This window comes from Cyclopterus lumpus, chromosome 11, assembly GCF_009769545.1.
Source record: "Cyclopterus lumpus isolate fCycLum1 chromosome 11, fCycLum1.pri, whole genome shotgun sequence".
Taxonomy (NCBI): Eukaryota; Metazoa; Chordata; class Actinopteri; order Perciformes; family Cyclopteridae; genus Cyclopterus; species Cyclopterus lumpus.
This window is the reverse complement of record NC_046976.1, coordinates 9578745-9595749: the sequence shown is the minus strand read 5'-3', so window position 1 is coordinate 9595749 and position 17005 is coordinate 9578745. Positions and strand designations below refer to the sequence as shown.

At 41.7% G+C, this 17005-nt stretch overlaps 1 protein-coding gene across 1 annotated transcript in view; it reads left to right on the top strand.

Moving 5' to 3' along the window:
- atxn1a (ataxin 1a) overlaps positions 1-17005 on the top strand; it is an 86533-nt gene that overhangs the window by 7097 nt on the left and 62431 nt on the right. Inside the window, exon 2 of the mRNA XM_034545055.1 lies at positions 2760-2891. The gene's annotated coding sequence lies outside the window, so the exon portion shown is untranslated. The remainder of the gene's footprint in view (positions 1-2759; positions 2892-17005) is intronic.

The following is a 17005-nucleotide window of genomic DNA, read 5'->3' as shown; positions in this document are numbered from 1 at the left end:
GCGCTCAATAGAGTGCACCATGGAAAGTGGCAAGCACTTCAGACAGTGTGCCTCTTCCATGGCCATTAAAATCTTTGAAAATCCCTTAAAAGCTGCCTCCAAAGGCAAGTGATTTTTAATTATTTATCTACCTCAGTGTGTGTTTTAAGTGTGATTTATTCATATCCCAAGTGAGGTATCAAATCCCTTGTTTGTGCATATATACAGATATATTCACTTAACTGAAATGCCTCTTATTTAGATCTCTGAATACAGTTGTGTCTTGGTTTTCTAGTCAGCAGAGCTTAAAAAGTGACATACAAGATTGGGCATGATAGCCTACATTTATCATAGTAGGTTGGACAGTGATAATACATCTTGCTAAGTCATGTTTCTAATATTTAACTTGGCACCCTTTCCCCAAAAATAGAGTTTATGAATTGCTGAGGATTAAGAAATGCATTGCCATTTAAGATAAGAGTCATTTAATCACACCAAATAGACATACAGGTATGCAGGTTTAAACAGCCAGTCTCAATTTCTCAGGCCTCTTCCCATTCATGCCACACCCGGTGCACTTTATCGTTCCTGTGTGTGTTCACACCTCAAACAAAGAACACAGAAACATCTCTAGGGAGTAACCCTACCCTGGAATAATCTGCTCCTCCTTTGGAAGCAGTTCTTTATAATTCCTCAAGCCCACTAGGCCGTACACCACACTGCACTACACGCACAACTATGTATTTTCATTGAACTCTGAATGGTGCAAGTTATTTGAATGAAGGATTTGGCAGACAGGAGACTGCCCCACTGACTTTGCCTAAACTGCTTACCAACTGCTAAAAAAAAGAAGTAATTCATCAACCCACTGTAAGAGTGAGGAGGTGTATTCCTGTGAAAACATGCAGAGGCAGAAGTGAGAGAGAAAGAGAGAGAGAGAGAGAGTTAAGACAGGAACGAGTCCATGCTTGTGTGTTTGCAAAAAAAGAGGATACACATGCCCTTCTGTGAGCTAGCAAGACCCTTAGCAACCCTATGATTAAATCACAAACCAGGATGACTTGGTGATTTATTCAGAAACATGTTGTCAGCTCACGGTTTCCTCTGTAATACACTGTATACAATGTGAAAGGGACACCACAGGAATCCTTTAAGTATCACACAGCATGTATACAGCTGCATGATACATGTTTGTCAAGGTCTTTACACCACCAGACGGTGTCTCTTCATTTCTGTGCATCCAAGCAATGAATGTAAGGCTAGCCTCCTGGCACACAGGGCAACCTACCTCTCTATCTCTTTATTTGGCACACATGTGACAGGGGCACAATAGAGCGCCGGACAATAGGCCACTTATTGAGTGACTGGCAGGGAGTGGGATACATCCCGGGTTGTCTGTTACTCGGCAGCCTCGGGCACCCTTCGGCGCCACGGGTCAGTGTCAGGTTGCACTCTCCTGTGACCAGGAGGCGAAAGCACTTGTTGCCATATTGGAAATCTGGGAGAGGTCACAGAGGTCAAGTTGATGAGAAAAGATTTTAATGGTCAATATTGTGGTAGATTTTGGTTCATATAGTTATATAGCATGTCATGTCTGTAAAACCTTCCAGTCTGTTTTAACTGTCAAGTATGTGACTGAGCCACAGAGAGACACATTAATTTAGCAGTTTAAAGTGAATTAGCAATAACTGAATCCGGTCATGAGTAAGTGTCTTTCATCACATGTTTCTTTGTTATTACTACAGGATTTTGTGTATGTTTGTGTTTTGTGTGTGTGTGTGTGTGTGTATATATATATATATATATATATATATATATATATGTATATATGTATATGTATATGTATATATGTATATGTATGTATGTATATATATATATATATATATATATATATATATATATATATATATATATATATATATATATGTATGTGCTTTCAGCAGTTGAGATGTTCCACCCTGTCACTGTCAGGTGACTCTCAGTCGTTGTGCTCAGCTGAGCTGATTCTCTAGGAGATTTCCAGCAGAATGACCCATGTCAGTGTTATATTATTATGTATTACATTATTGGGTTATGCTTAGTAATGCATCAACTCGCAGCATATTAATGTTGTAGCTGGTAGGGGTGGAGCTAATTCTTCTAATTGATAAATTGTTTTGGTAATAACAATGCATCCCATTCTATAGGCTGATCATATGTTTTAGATGTGAAATCTTCATCTGCAATGGAAAACCCACAGCAGTCACATGCAGAGAAAAACAATATTGACATGTGTAATGCAATAAGAAAAAGTAGCAGAACATTTAGATGCTGAAGTAAAGTACAAGGATCTCACAATCGTACTCAACTAAACACTTATTTAGTGTTGGGGTTTCCAGCTGAAATGTTCTCCAACACAGGAGGAGAAGCTGGACTACTGTTGCTACTCACTCTTTGTGAGTGAGGTTTTGTTAATCATGTTGGATATTTAGAATAAGATTTAAAAAATAAAATAAAAACAACCCTCACACACATTCGCTATAATGAAATGCATATCTAGACAACATCCAAACACACTTAAACTACAAATGGCATATACAGGCTTACTGTGCATTTTCTCACGCCCTAGTAGCCACTGACAGTGAATTTGTAATTCAGTCTCTGTTTGCTCTGCTCCGAGCCTCGTCATCTTTTTTGCATGAGTAGGTTACAAACTGCTCCATTTTTTAACTTCTCTCTCTCTCTCTCTCTCTCTCTCTCTCTCTCTCTCTCTCTCCCTCCCTCCCTCTCTCCCTCTGAAGGTGGGGGCAGAGCGTTATTAGCTGTGCGCTGCAAACACCATCAGGAGGGGAGACGCTTCCCACCGTCCGCGCCGGAGCAGAGCAGGGGAGCCCTGGCAACAAGGAGAGACACAAACTCCGCTTCACCCGACAGTAAGTCGCACTAAACTGTTCATTCAGTCCTCGTTTCGGCGACCTGTCACCGCGCCACTTTTCTCCTTTTTGGAGCGGTGTAGAGAAAATGGCTGGGAGAACTGGGCAGGGTGGCGCTGACGCTCTGGTTTACTCCAGAGCCTCGGAGAAGGTTCACTTCGCCCTCTGACCTATTTTTAAGTGACCAGACAGTACGCGGGCGTGCGGGGTTTGGGCGCGTGCACTTGTCATTGCGGAACGTAAAGGCAAAGTTGTGTTTAAGTGGGGCGAAAGAGAGCGGAGGTTCGGCTGGATTGTGATCGCGCGAGGAGCGCGTCTGCCGGGCGAGAGCTGTTCTGGCAGCCGCTGTACTTTCAGTAACTGCGCCACTCGACCTCGGCTCAAACATTTGCTCTTTCCAGACTATTTCTTAGCGCTTGACATTGACATACACTGCTAAATAATGCTGCTTCAGGGCGTACATGTCTTCTTTTTAACTATTTTCCGACTGACACGGACTGTCAAAGCCATTTTTATCTACGTTTCACCATCGCGGAAGTGTTTTCTCTCCGCGAAAAGAGGCGAAGAACAACTAACCACAGTCCACATTTGTCCGGTGTTTGCGAAAATGTGGTTACGTTTATTTTGCACGTTCAGAACGATATTTAATTGTTGCGTATGTACTATGGTGGCTACTACACAGGGGTTTACATTGCCAGCTGGTTGTAAAGGACATAGGGTTTGTGATTGCTGGACTACCCGTGATGTCATTCATCCGAGCTTGGACCATTATATAACGGGACTGTAGGGAAGCCTGTGATAGCAGGCTATTTTTACTCTGTTTACACCTCGGAGTTGCACTCAGGGAAGGCTTTGCTTCCCAACTGGTAGCCTATGCTTTCACTCACATTATGAATTTAATATGGCAGCCAAATGAGACCAAGTAGATGGACGAATGAACTGCTAATAATGAAAAGCTGTATTTACACTTTTAAGCGTTCCACTTTTCAGGTGACGTCTGTGCAATTATTTGTTATTTCAACCAAACAAGTCGCCAAGTTTGACTTTATAATGTCTCTTCTCATGTGTAATGCATCTCCTATTATGATTGAGAATGCATATTGAGTTGCCTTGCCCTGGGCAATGAATGAACCAGTCACCTCATGGTGCTACTGTACTATGCAAATATCTAATTAAAAGCTACACCCACACTTACAGTATATTATAGTATTTTTTTTTAATAATCACAATCTAATTATATTTGAAAGTAAAGACCTTTGGGGTCCCCGATCCCCACTTTGCGAATCACTGCATCAGCCTGCTGCACAAAAGTTAGTAGTAGGTTGCTTGAACATCCATATACTTACAGGTTTTCTCTGCAATATCGTCACAATACCTTCCACTTGTAGCAACATACACAATTAAACTTCTTTAATTGAGAACTGCTCAAGAACTCAACCAAATGTGTACATAATTGGTCATGACAATAGGACACAATTGTTTTAGGATGACTAATGAGACACCATTGGAGTGGGGTCGATTTCCAGTTTTGGAAGTCTGGTGCGGTGTCTAAACTTGTGATTTTGTGCAAACTGGCTGAACTGGCATTTGTCATTACGACACCTTCTAGCAAATTGAAAAGTACCTAGATCGGCAACCTGAGCCAACGTAGTCACAATGCTAAATCACACTTGTACTGCATAAGTAATAAGCTAAATGATCACATGATTAACATTAATGATGTTTGTTTTTAAACAGACAGAACCACCAGTGTCTGAGAGGCTGTGTGCAATGTATCCCACTACCTAGCCTAGGTTGGCAGGCTAAGGAGATTACATTTCAGTAGTGATGGTAGTTGAGGAAGAGGCAGATGGTCGCACACGTTGTTTTTGTTTACTAGAAAGTTCATGCGTTTATTGGGGTGACGGGACAAGGGTTTCCGCCATTGATTTGAAGCCTGGTGGCCTGGTGATGTGCGTAACGTTAGCGCGTGTGCATTGGAGAAATAGGGAGGGAACGAGCGTTTGTGTGATGGTGAGTATGAAGGTAGCAGTTACGTTACAACTGTGAATGGAGCACTGCTGCGTGTGTACAATTTAGGCTATTTGCCTGTGAATAAATGCTACAACTCCTCAAGATCCATTCCGAGTTCCTGTGTCTTGCTCGCCACCTGCTGAATAAAGCAAACGCTGTTAACCCCAAAGCTAGCGACAACTTGGGCTCAAGCTCACTTAAGGCTAACCTTTAAGGTTACCACCCCGTCAAGTGTGACACTAGTGGGAACATTGGGTATGCCGGTCTGGTCGGTATTTGGTTTAGTATCAATCCAGTTTGAACATCTTTACACCAGCCCAACCTCTTTACTCCATGTTAAAAGCAGTATTTAGACAGAGAGGAGTGGGGATGGAGTGTGGGCCATAGTCGGCTGCACTGTGAATTTGAATTGGGCAGTTGTTGGTGCTGTGACAGTTATTGCCTTGCAGATATAGAACTGAGTGGAAATAGTGCATTTCAGGAAATTCATGGATGGGATTGAACACAGTTTAAACACCAAGTCTTTTAGGATTGGGATTTACAACTAACACCTTGACGTTTTAAGGTTGATGAGTACATGACCAGAGGAGAGATGTTAATGTGGAGGGTAAAGATAGACAGGCTTTTATTGTGCAAGGTAGGTAAACAGAGGGTCTAGTAGGTCTATAAGAGAAGCAATTGCAACAATTTTCAGGTTGGTTTTAAGAAACCAAACTATAGTGCATAATGTGCGGTCATGCCACTGTGATTCACAAGGGCTGTTCACCATAGCCTTTGATTCCAGCCGCCACTCACTTTCATATGGTAATGTTAGGCAATTAGAAGCCAATATGTCCTAATCACAAGCCATTTAACTTTGCCCGAGCCATATGTGTACACGGACCCACACACTCAAACACGCGTGAATACACTCATCTGCTAGATAACGCTTGAATCTTTTCTATGTATATGTAATTTGCTGCCGATGTCTTGGAAAAGAGGATTTCCAGGTAATGATTTGGTGGAGATTTCACAGCTGAATTAATAAGAAATGTTTATGTGCTCCAAACTGCAAATATAGGCACAATGAATGATGGGTAGGCCGGGCAAATGGATCAACCAATGGCTGCAAGAGGTGTTTATGTTGGTCTGTAGATAAATTAGGTAGAATGACAGTACTCACACCATTTGCATAGAGAATAACTTTTACAGGTTACACACTGCAGGCAGAGGTGTAGTCAAGGGTAAATACATTGAAGCACCTTTCCCCTCATCCTCTGAGGTGTTTGGAGCCTGCATGATGGGTGAGTAAATGTTCTCACTCTGTTCTTGCACATTTTGCTCCATCATGGTGTCTTAATCAGAGCACAGGTAAAAACGAACAAACCCCGCTCAGCTCTGAAGTGTGCAAAAGCTTGAAGTGGGGTTGGGGCAGTCTGATAGTCAATAACCAGACAGAATAGTATGTATATCATGTGCCATCGCATGATAATCTGTTGAATACAACACCACTTCATTAAGACTAAACTCTCATACAAATAGTGCAAATGTGCTGACATGAGCCAAAACAAACATAGACACTTGTTATAATAAAGTAATCCTGCATAGAAACATATTCAGTTGTCACAACCCTGTTGGAAAAGATAACACTGAAAGGAGACAAAGCAATACACACAAAAGCAAATTGCACACAAATTATAGGTCTAAAGAAAATGTGTTCCAGCAAACAACAATGTTCAGCGTATTGATTAGATATTGTTGTCCTGTTTCCTTCCTCCCTTCTATCCTTCATATTGCTGGCCTATGCATATTTTCACACAAACTTTATGTTTGATGCAAAATAATGAAAATGATGTCAACCCCTATTTGCTGCATTCACACAATACTGGTACAATCCCTGATTGTGTAAAAGGAGACATCCTTTCACACAAGCTGCAACATGAACATGGAAAAGATCAGGAATGTAGGTAGTATGGGACAGAAGTGGTCCATACATTTTTTTTTAAATAGTACAGAGGGGTGGGGGTGGAGGCAGATCAAGAGATTGAGCTGTCTGGTTGAACCATGCAGTGCGCTTAGACCTTTTCAGTTTTTCCTTTCATCCTTCTCTATTCATGAGCGCACTGAGTACACATGCATGCACACAAGAGAAAGGACACCCTCACACACAGAATACTGCTTTTAAACGGGATCAATGTGTTTTGTGTATTTTGTGTGAAAGAACATTCCACCGTGTGTGATCGTGAGTCCCTTTAGTGCTTAGTGCAAAATCTTGTGTTTCTTAGACTACGATCTGTACAGGACAGCGGTCGCAATTCGATTGAGACGCCACGGCAGGCACTTAAATCTGTAATTAATCTGAGTGAAAACATGTCAAATGTAAGGGTTGTTGGTGAGACCACATTTTTATGGTCTCGTGTATCACTGAACTTCACTAATGTACTTGTTGAAGGCACATTGATCAATTTTTTTTAATGTATAATTTAAAAAAAAAAACTTTCTGTTTATCACTTACATTACTTGTGGATCTATACTGTGCGTGTGTGAACATCAGAGTGAATTTATACATTTTCAGTCTTGGTGCCCATGTGTTGGCTTTGGCTTTGCAATGGACGCCAGCTGACATGATATACAGTTATCTATATGCCAGGAAGGTTGCTGTGAAAGGCCAAACTGGACTGAACTCCAAAGTGTCTAGTGACTAAAAGATGACAGAGTGCTCTTGTGGGCAAATAACAAGCTAAAAGGCTGTACAAATTAGAGTTCCTGCATCCATTTTAATCTAATGACCCTTTTAACTAAAATTAGCGCTTGTGTGGTTTTTTTAATTTTTTTAAACATGGGAACATTTAAAGTCAACAGACTCCTTTCTTATTGCCAGTCGACGAGTTCCTTATGATTTTCTTTTATGCTGTGTCACGTTCGATGTCACGCATGTGCTGGAAAACAAGGTTGGTAAACAGTAAGATATGTTATGGTGGTTACTACTTTTTTTATATCTGTAACTTTCAAACTCTCAAAACCAGTGTTGATGATTGTTGTGTTCGTGAAAAGACTAATAAAGGAGGTTTGGATGAGTTTTTGTCATTGCTATCGAGGTTGAATGAAGTGTGTTTTGGCGAGTTAAAGCAAAGTAAAACAACTTGTCTGACTGGAGTCTGGTGGCTTTGACGAGAGCATATTAGTTGTATGTTTTGTACGATAACAAATGATCATACAAATTAAAATCCCTATCTGATTTCATTCATTATATATTCACTTCAACGTGCCTAACATCAGTTGTTGTTACATGTCTGTAACAACAACAGCGTCGACTTGGGAGTTATGTTTCCATCACTGGATCCGATTGTAACCTTCCCCACGGAAGACAAAAGCCAGATGCTGGTGGGTGTTAGTGGGTTTTTTGTCCAGTGGAAAAAGGGCTTAAACAACTCATCAAATCGGTTAAAATCCTCAGAGCTGGTTCATACACCGTCTCTAGAAAAATATTTTCTGTGCTTTCCATTTGATAATTCAGTATACAACTCCTGTGATCTCTCTGCCTTGTTTCATATTTGATTACATTTCTACGCAATGCCTCGCTGAGAGGAAATGGCTTCAAGCATTGACCTTTTGAGGGCCAAGTTAAAGGAGGGAGAACCTAACTGATAACAGCTGTTTAATAGTATTATATAGTTCATAATAGAGCAATGGCTATGAGGTCCTTCAACTGTGGCTCACTCAATGACAAACACATTCTTTCAGTCTTCTCTTCTCTTCTGCTAGCCTTTCCTGCGTTATCTTTATCAGAGACAGTCGAGGATTACAGTGGGGAGTTGACATTGACTGGCAGTCAGACAGCTCCTGCAGACTCTTCTCTTCCCCATAGAGCTCCAGGCATGGGACAAGGATAAGCTGACAACCTAGGACACAGCCATATAGATAGTGATGAAGGAGAGGGATGATAGAAGAATGCTAGGAATTGGGGCTGTACATAAATTGGAGCACAAATGTGATGACTTTCATTGCCCGCTATTGGCATTACATTCACAGGTAGTGTCTGTGAAAACGTTGGTCTTTTTACTCTTCAGGTACTTCGTTCACTTCTACTCCAATAGTTGGAACTGAAGCCCCCAGACCATCAGCTGCAAGATGGGTGTGTGATTATCAACAATGACTCAAGTGTGAGCCAGGAGGATATGCATTGAAAGAGAGGAATTCAATAACAGGAAAATAGCCAGTGATAGAAACAATCCCTTGAATACCAAAACCCACCCTTCACCAATGTTGCTCTTGGCACACGCTTGCTTTCCATGACTACCGTTGACTACTTAGGAAGCTGATCTCATTTCATTGATGGTTCCTGATGTGGCATGTAAAGTCCCGAATTCCAGTCCGTACGGGGCCAGTTGCTATCGCTGTCGCCCTCTTTCTGACAATGCATCGGGTCATGAATTGGCCTCGAGTCACCATATGGTCAGGATCATGCATGGCTTGGCACCGGAGGACAGGTTGAGACGAGCCTAGGCAACTAAACCACAGGCAGTATTTAAAACAGTGGCTGTAAGGCTGAAGCTATTTCCTCTCCGACAAAGCTGTGGTGTGGTTTCAATAGAACACGCTGCTGGATGCAAACTGTCTGTCTGTCTGTCTGGCTGGTAGTTGTGGCTTGGCCAGTTTATCTTTTTTACTGGCTGGATGGCCGTGGCTCAGCCTCATCTGGCTGCCTGGACTGACTGTCTATTATTTCTGGCTCGCCCTTTAGCCATGTAGTAAGCTCATGCCATTAGAACGGGAACATTTGCCTGTGACAGTCGGAGAGGTGTGCTAAAACACTGCTGACAGAGATACGACCTAGTGAGCCAGGATGTTCCCTGTCTGTACGTGAGCCCATCATCAATTACAGTGTCAGGGCCACTTTAGAGAGAGTGTCTCTTTCTCTAGTTTTCTTTCACCATCTTTGACTAAAATCTTTTATAATATTTTCACACATTCTTTTCCAGATGCCCGCTGCTACTGCTTGATGAGCACAAACGTGTCCCTTTTTAATGCAACAGGATTGTGTAGTTTGCTGGCTGAGGAGAGGCGGCTTAATTGGAGCAATATATTACACAGACATGTTCCAAATCCCAGTGCAAATATGACCATACATACGTAATAGGATTAATTTCTTTCTGCTGTTATGCATTGTACTGCAGGGATAAAATAACAGAAATATCAATATCATCCTGCTATTACACGTTTAAAAGTGAAAAGAAATAAAAGTCCCCATTAATGCATCCAATGTAACTGTAATAGTTCATAAAATCATCTTCACTCTCTTACTTTAGGTCCTGTTACAACTCTTTTTGCGTTAGATTTGACTCACTGCTTAAGGATGGCCCGACCAAACTACTCTAACTATATATCTCACGTGTATTTGTGTTTGCATGTAACCAAGATTGTATGTTGCTGTGTGTCTGTGTGCATCAAGTTAGATATTTTAGTGTGTGTGCGCATGTGTTTGTGTCCGCCGCAGCTCAGGCTTGTGTTTTTGCGAGAGTGAGTGTGTAGCAGGGGTCAGGTGATAAGCTACGCCACAGATAAATGAGGTTAATTTGAGGTTTCACTGGCCAGGTCTGCGTCTCCGACACTGTCAGCTACTATCAAATGCAACAGTAACTTGGCTGCAAAATGACTCTGTGTCATTCTTGCCCTGCGAGTGCACATTGTTCAGAGTAATGCCTAAAGAGCCACTTCTGCACATACTCCTTTTTCTAACTTGTGATGTAAAACCTTGTGCAGATACTGCACAGCAGACAGATGAGCACAAGACAAGCTTATTCACACACAACTTACACACTCTACAGACATTTAAAGCAGATATTTGCATGGACACACAGCACATAAACAAAACACACACACACACACACACACACACACACACACACGTGGTGCAGCTGTGTGTACGCTAGTCTACACACCCACTGCAGGGGCTTGCCCAGGGAAAATACCTGTGGTAGGAGAAGAAAGTTGACCTAATAGGAAATTACTAGGTACCATCATCAGACCAAAATAACTCTTATTATACATGCCATAACCTAAATGGTTCTTACGGGAAATTTCAACCTTCCCAGATGTCAGATTGTAATAAGGCATAGTTATAGTATCAGGTTATTTGAGATCATTATCATCTTCATAGAACACATACGTCTCTTTTAAACCCACAACTCACCTCAGAGCTAACTGGAGGTCTAATTTGTTAACCCACGCGCAGAAAGGAAACGTATGACTAGTAATTTAAAAAACACGTTTTCTAATAAACACTTTTGCAGTATTTCTGCTATTTGATGTGGATGTTTCTCCCTGTAGTTGCACAATATTGACTGGATTGTCGTTTCGTTGATTTTCAGTCTTTGTCCCCTTCTTTTTACATTAATTTTAATTTAAAAGTTCCATGTGATAGCATGCGCCATACATGTCACAGCCTTGCAATTCAGATAAAAAATGTAAAAGTGAGTTTGCCACATTTACTACATTGTTTGATCAGTAATGTGTTCTGAAAGTGTTAGTACAATATTTCCAACAGCACTTGAAACCATCCTGCATTGAGACAGATTTCAGAATCCTGTTACGCCTCCCTGTCAGATGTGTAGTGTTAACCCCACTAACCTAAAAAAAAAAAATCCTCCCCGCCTCCTATCAAACCTTTCACAACCAATTATCATCAAAAGCAAACGGCAGACAATCTTTCTGAGAGAAAAGATGCTGTTCGCCCCCTTCTTCTTTCACCCCAATGCTTTGGTTTTTGAGGCGAGCGAGCGCCCAGTCAGCTTGATTTAATGCTACATAACGTGCCGTTAGCTCAGCTAGCGACTTGCCCCCACACCACCTCTCGCGCGCCTGCCTGAGATGGATATCTGAGTGCATTTGCAACCTGACAGGACACGCTACCTAACTGTAGACTACTGCTGAAAGGGTGGGGGGGGAGGGAGGGAGGGAGGGAGGGAGGGGGGTAGTACAGAGGCAGCGTAACCCTTTTAGGAGGCACTTCATGGATACCATTTACACTTACAACAGGAGGACTGGTGTTTTTAGAAGAGAATGTGTGTGTGCATGTGGGGACATTATGAGTAAGGAAATGCAAAATTCATGTTGTTTCGGTACATTAAACCTGAACAAAATACATCTGACAAAATACATCTGTCCAAACTGCCAAAGCTAATTTATCACACTTAGACTTACTGTATATGAATTTCTGAATATTTTTGGGAATCTTACTTTAGTGAGCTAATGGTAACTACATCCTTCAGATACCACACCAAGGACCCTAACAGCTGATTGTGTGATTATACAGTAACTTAACCGTATCTGCTGTCTCCTTTCTTGATTGAGCGGATTTAAAAGTGACTGTATGACTGTATATGTGCTGTTTTCTGCCAGAGACAACAATAGTAACAGTTGGTAGACTAGATCAGACCCAGTCCACATTCACAGTTATAAATAAGTGTATTCACGTGCATGGCTCTCAAAATGCATACAGTATACCTTTCTTAAATTAGCGTCTTCAACATGTCTGAGTTCAGGTCAGAGAGAGCGTTCAGGGTACCTAATGACTCATTGATGATAATGATGATACAACTTGCCTCAGCCTGCCTCGGTTCTTGGATGTGACAAAATGCATGACTCTCTGTAGAAGAGGGCAAGCCAGCTTTTATGGGTCTCTGAAGGAAACCCACTGGCCACATGGAACCACACACAAACACACACACACACACACACACACACACACACACACACACACACACACACACACACGGGCACACGCACACACACATTTAAAGGTTTGGTCAGACTGAGCTAAACACCATGACCTTTTTCCAAGAACTAGATTGACCATGTTAGGGCCATCATCTGCCAATACCCATTAATGGTAAACTGGTATGAACCGCTTATCATTCTTTTTCCAGAGATAGCTATACTGTAAATAAGAATGTGACTTTTAGAGTTAAAGCCAGATTTTTTTTCCATCCTCTTTTGTGAGGATCACACATGTTTTCTAGTGGGAATACACCACTTTACCCAGCAAGACATGGCAGAATTGTTGACATATTAGTGACTGTGCAAAACCTCACAGCTGATGGAGGCTATCATCATGCATGAACACAAGGCAAGTCTTTGTTTTGGAGGTTGACTACATTTGAGGTTTGAGGAGGTTTGCTCAATAAGCTTCCAAAGTATGAGCCGCTGTCTTGCAGCTTGATTATCAGTGCTGACTGCTTGTGTTTGTATTGGGTTGTCTGGGTAATGGCCATGTATTGGTAGAGAGGGAACTATAGATGTCCGGGATACCAAAGAAAACGTCTTGCAATATACTGCTCTGTCTCCGTTGCCCTATTCTGAGACGGCACTGTAGCCTGTGTGTCAGGGCGTGCATTGTTTTACATGTTAGTTGCTTTTACAATGGAGTCATCAACAAGCACAATACAATGTTTGTTTGAGTGTGAGTATGTCTCACTTCCTATCTGTTGACCACCAACAAGTCTAGACTTTATCAACATGACCTACAGGTTATCTGGATTTCATAGAAGCGTCTCTTGGAAGGGACCATTTGTGGCGTTGCACCTAGGGCTGTCGCAATAACAGCAATATTGCAATTCCCCACATCCACAAGTTCAAAGAATCATGTTGCAAAAGTGCTCTTTCAATCTCCAAATCACAACATAACATACAACTCAAGTCCTCTCTCCCACAAACAAACTATGGTGTGGTTCTCAGAAACCTTGCACAAGGCTGCTAAGAAGCTGCTGGATTTGCAGGTTTCTATTTTAACTTTTTGCAACATTTTTTTCCATGTGTTTGCCAAGGGCAGCACATGATTAGTATCCACCAATAATATTACTGCTCAGTCCTCTCTGGTCCAGCTTTGGAGAGGAGATTTATAGGGTTTATAGTGTTGTTGTCTACTTGTAATCTTTTAAAACTGAGGCACCGTTTCATAATGCCTTGTAAAAGTAGTATGCTTGCGTCCTGTGCTCATTTATACTCTTTTCTGTCTGTAAGCCCCACGAGGCGTAAAGAGGTTTTGACAAGATGTGGAACAGCTCACTTTTTTGTTGCACCAGTGTCACTTTAATCTCCAGTACAACTCATTTATGTTGCTATTAACTACATTGTTGGGTAAATTAACACAAGATACAACTAAAATCAAAACTACAGATTTCTGATATGGTACATGTGGTTGGATGGATTTTTGCACATTTTTGGCACCTGTTCATGTAAATCCATGTAAGTGAACATAACAGAAGTTGCTCCCAGACCAAACTGCTGTGAGTCATGGAAGACCTCCTGCCTGATTCTCAACATTTGTGTATGACTCTGTAAGCTGGACCTAGCTAAAATATGCCCGTTGCCTTAGTTCTGTTAGATATATACATACAAATATTTAATTTACTTGACCAGATACTTTGTTTGCATTTGAGAGTACGAATGAATTCTGTGAGAGCTATTTTTTGAGCCCACACAGTTTGCAGATGTTGTTTTCTGTGAAACGTTCATAGGTCACAAACCACATGTCCACATTATCCAGTGGAGATAAAAAAATGCCTGACTAAAGCTATTTCCAAATAATATATCAGTGCATTGCATTTAGCAATTGTGCATCAAGACCACTCATTTGACTTTATTGAGGCCTTTCAATTCCCCGGGATATATTTTTAATCCTCAAAATTGATCCTTTTATATGCACTCAGCTTTGTATAAGCTACTAAATATATCATACCATCCAGTTAAACCAGCTAACCACTTAAAATTAAAAGCTGACATATCATAAGCAATTGACAGATCCTATTCACACTTTCAGCAGTTTGAGGACCCCCCCCTCAGTCCACCAATGAGGAATATGAAGTTTTGTTTTCTAGTATGCTGTTATGAAATAATAATGTCAACCACACTGTTAAGTGCAAAACACCAGGAACACATTAACTCAGCGGGTAGGTGAAAGTAAGGGAGGGGCTGATATTTTAGAAATGTTGTCATCTCTTGTGGCCAGCACCAACAACTGGTTGGCTTTTGAGCTTTCCTCTTATGCTGCTTCATTGGGGGAATCACTCAATTATTGACCCAATGCAATGTGGCGTGTGTGTGAGAGAGAGCGTGTAGCCGTGCACACCTACTGGACTAAGAGCGTGCGTGTGTTTTTGAGTTGGGCTGAAAATAACTGCAGTAATTTCACAGAGTGAAAACGGTACCTGCCCCACTTTCAGTCTTTTAATCATGTATAGACACTCGGGGCACTCGCGTGCGTGTGCGTGTGCGTGTGCGTGTGCGTGTGTGTGTGTGTCCCCGCACATGTGTGCTTACTGTATCCGTATTAATCCGTGAGTGTGAGAGAGTTTGGTACAGTATGTGTCAGAAGAGATTGCACTTAGTTTCTGAAGCGAGACAAGCTGTGTGTTTGTGTGTCTTTCTAATGCAAATGACAGAATCGGTCACTACAGCACCACTGTCCTCATTTAAACGTTTGCAACTGTGCCAATGGTTCATTGGATTGAATGTTTTTTGTGCTAGTTCAGAAATTAATTTTCTGAGATTCTTTATCCAAAGACAAATACGATATTTCTAAAAGGAATTATGTGAATGTTAAAGAGATGTAAACAATCTCATGATTGTATACTATTCATCTAGAATTACCTTAAATAACCTGCCTGTTAAATTCAGAAATGTAGATGTCAAGTACATGTTTAATGTATTTCGTAGTGGCCACCAACAGCTAACTACAATCTCAACGCGATATTGTGTGTGTGCGTGTTTGTGTGAGTGCATGTTTTATTTGTTGGACCCTCCAACCATGTATGACCTTGTTGTAGTTTGTAGCCCCATGATGCCCATCCCTGTGACTAACACCCATCTTAACAAGCTGCCATAAGCAACTGGGTTATTGTAGTGGAAAATAAAACGATATAATACATAGCTGGTCAGCAAGCTTCAGCATGCCTCTTCTCATTGTGTGGTGCAGTATATGTTGTATTTTGTGGTATATAGACAGGTAGAAAAGTACATTACATATTTGGAATTTTAGATTTAAGAGGGACAACATGTCACAGTGGTTACCATTTGGCTCCTCAAGGTAGCTTTAAAAATAGAGAAGTATTTAGTCCCAAGACCCTTGGGCAACGGGTTCCCCTCACTAGAGCACTACTGAAAGAGGAATTAGGGACATGGATTAGCACAAAATGTTCAGAAATTATATGTGGTTTGGCTCAGGGGCGATAGGGTCTTCCCTCCTGTCACATATAAACCAAGCATTTGTTGATTTGCTTCCTTGTGGACACAATTTATGGGAAAGAAAGAGTGACATTTTATCGACCCATTTTAACTAAAACTTTCATTACAATTTGTTATATTTCCACTACAATCTGCCCGGGGTATTTGCGTTTTCTCGTATTTCGTGTGTAACTCTCGTGTGTAGCTGCAGAGGGAGGAGAGGTCAGACTAGACGTGTCCTGGTCCAGGACAGCAGTGCTGTACATCATCAGCCTGACAAGTATCGACCGCGTCGCTCACTATGGAATGCTAACAGCCAGGCAGGGTGTGGCCACGCTGTGTTAGCAGCTCTGACCCTGTGACCTCGGTTACATAACACGTTGAAAGTCTTTTGTAGGAGTGACGGAGAACAGCATTTCATTATGTGTCATGCGGCCGACATGACACGGCTGTGACGTAACCCAAAGTCACAGGAACCAACCGACCTGACTGGCCACATTGCTCTTTATGTTATATTTAAATGAGCACGCTGCATTCATTCTTTGTCAAAGGCCACCAAGGGCTTAGTATACACACACACACACGCATACACACACACACACACACACACACACACAGCTCTCGCATTCAAGGTTAAACAAAGATAACCAGACTTTATTTGGGTTAAGGGCAGTGCAGCATGTTGGATGTGTGCCATGAGCTGACACACACAAACACATGCACACACACATTATCCACACACCTGTCACTTTGCCGTCTGCTCGGTCCTCTTTCTTGTAGTCTCTCTGTCCCTTTGTCCTTTCTGTCTTGGTCATCAGACCTTGTAGCGGGATCTCGAGGGACAGCTGGTGGGGCAGTGTGAGCACCTGTACTTTGTGTGTATCTGTGAGTGTGCATCC